Genomic DNA, 3,091 nt, shown 5'->3' on the forward strand with positions numbered 1-3,091 from the left:
TATCTTCTATTCCAAGTATTCCATTCTTCACGGAATTCCTTCTTCATGCATATCTCTTCTTATGTTTATCTTGATCTTCTTAACTTTAATCAGCTACTGTCCTTATCTGATCGTCCTTCAGCACTTAAGTTCTGATATCTATCTCCTGATGACATAAGTACTGATATCCCTTAAGTTCTGACTTCCAGTATAAGTACTGATCAGTTAAGTACTGATTTGTTCTGTTCAAATAAGATCTGAAATCTAAACATAAAACATATTAGCCATGACATTATCAAATATATCTAACAATCTCCCCCAACTTGTAAATTAACAAAATATACAAGTTTAACAGATATTTGATGATGTCAAAAATATTAAGTACAAATGCATGAGAAATAGACAAGATAACTACAACTTACAGTCCTTAAAGTTTTTACCAATTCTGTTAGATATATTTGATAATGTCATGGCTAATATGTTTTATGTTTAGATTTCAGATCTTATTTGAACAGAACAAATCAGTACTTAACTGATCAGTACTTATACTGGAAGTCAGAACTTAAGGGATATCAGTACTTATGTTATCAGGAGATAGATATCAGAACTTAAGTGCTGAAGGACGATCAGATAAGGACAGTAGCTGATTAAAGTTAAGAAGATCAAGATAAACATAAGAAGAGATATGCATGAAGAAGGAATTCCGTGAAGAATGGAATACTTGGAATAGAAGATATCTGATTGATATATTTTAGGAAGCAGAATTATATTCTATATCAATTAGCGAATATCTTGTAACTGTGTAGTATATAAACACAGACATAAAGTTTACACTATATGTGTTATAATTATTGAGAATATTATTTAGTATAACTCTAGCAGCTCTCGTGATATTTTGTTCATCACTGAGAGATAACAGTTCCAGATTGTAACAGAGTTTATTGTTTAAATAAAGTTTGTTTTCTGTTACATAAGTTCTTGAAGTTTGATTTGATTGTGATAAACACTGTATTCACCCCCTCTACAGTGAAAGTGTGACCTAACAAGTGGTATCAGAGCTATCTGTTAACACACATACAGTTAAAGATCCAAACACAGTCATGTCTGACACAGAAACTCCAACTAAGCCTACCAAAACTGAGGAATCATCAAAGACATCAATTCAGAGTCGATATGAGACTATCAGAGTTCCCATATTGAGACCATCTGAATATCCCATATGGAAGGTAAGGATGACCATGTTTCTGGAAGCAACAGATCCAGAATACCTTGATAGAATCAGGGAAGGGCCTCACAAACCTACCAAGCTCGCTGTTGTAGTTCCAGGTGAAGCAGCAATGACCGTACCAAAGGAAAAGAATGATTACACTGCTGAAGATATAGCATCTATTGCTAAGGATGCCAAGGTACGTCACTTATTGCATAGTGCCATTGATAATGTAATGTCAAACAGGGTAATCAACTGCAAGACTGCTAAGGAGATATGGGATGCACTGGAGACAAGGTGTCAAGGAACTGAAACAGTTAAGAAGAACAGGAAGACAATACTCACTCAAGAGTATGAATACTTTGACTCTAGGACTAATGAGTCATTGACTGATGTGTATGAAAGATTTGTCAAACTCTTGAATGACTTGTCATTGGTTAATAAGGAGTATGATCTTGAAGATACAAACCTCAAATTCCTGTTAGCTCTTCCTGAATGTTGGGATTTGAAGGCAACAACAATTAGAGACAACTACAATCTTGATGAAACAACTCTTGATGAAATCTATGGAATGCTCAAGACTCATGAACTTGAGATGGAACAAAGAAGCAAGAGAAAAGGAGGAAAGTCAAGGACAGTTGCTCTCAAGGTTGAAGAGGAATCCCCCAAACCACCTTCCTCAAAGAAAGATAAGGGTAAAGCTCTTATCATAAAATCTGATACTGAGTCATCAAGTTCTGAGAGTGATGATGACTCAGATTCTGAAAGCTTGCCTGAAACTGATGCTGATGAGGAGATGATGAAGCTGTGTGCTCTTATGGTGAAAGGAATCACAAAGATTGCATACAGGAAGTTCAGGAAGGGAAAGAAGTTTTCCAGGAAAGGCATAAGTTCTGATAAGAAGAATTTCAGAAGATCTGAAGGAAAAGGAGGAAAGTCTGACAGAGGAGATTATGCTAATGTTAAATGTTATAATTGTGGTGAGAAAGGCCACATATCTCCTGAGTGCAAGAAGACCAAGAATGACAAAGGCAAAGCTCTTGTCACAAAGCAGAAAAGCTGGACAGACACCTCAGACTCTGAAAGTGAGGAGAACTATGCATTGATGGCAAATGCTGAAAAATCAAGTTCTGAGAGCAGTTCTGAAACTGCTGAAACAAAGGTACCTCAGACTACTTATGCTTTTCATACTGATGATATTAATGAGTTGAGAAGATATCTTAAAACCATGTTTGTTAGTTATAGAGATCAAACTTTAACATGTGAAAGATTAACTTCTGAAAATCTTGCTTTTAAGAAAAGAAACAATTTCTTAGAAAAAGAGTTAGTCATGTTTCATCAAACTCAGAAGGATAGAGATGATGCTTTTTATGTTAGGGATGAAGTGCTAAAAATGAATGAATCTCTAAAAACTGAGTTAGAAAAGGAGAGAGAGATTATCAGAACTTGGACTAACTCTGGCAAAACAACTCAAAATTTGCTGAGCAGTGGAAACTGGAAAGAGGGCTTAGGTTATGAAGAAAATAATGAAAAAGGAACTGAAGAAATTAAGCCTGTTGATAAGCAAAAGCCGAAGTTAAAACCTGTTAAGTTTGTAACTGAAAAATCCGAAACTGAGAAATCAGAAGTTAAAAAGGAATTAGCTTCTGACAAACTAAAACAGGAAAAGACAGCTGAAGTTAACATAGGCTTAATGACAAAGAAGCAGCTTAAGCATAAGCTGAAAGATGTTAAGAATGCAAACAAGGTAAAATCACCTAGGAAAAACAGGAATGGAAAGGAAGGTGTGAATAAAAGCAATAACTATAAATCTATTCCTGATGCTCCTAGGAAAGCATGTTATAACTGTGGAAGTTCTAACCATCTGGCTTCTTTTTGCAGGAAGAATAAGAATATTAACTCCTT

Source organism: Apium graveolens, chromosome 4, assembly GCF_009905375.1.
Source record: "Apium graveolens cultivar Ventura chromosome 4, ASM990537v1, whole genome shotgun sequence".
In the NCBI taxonomy this organism is placed as follows: domain Eukaryota; kingdom Viridiplantae; phylum Streptophyta; class Magnoliopsida; order Apiales; family Apiaceae; genus Apium; species Apium graveolens.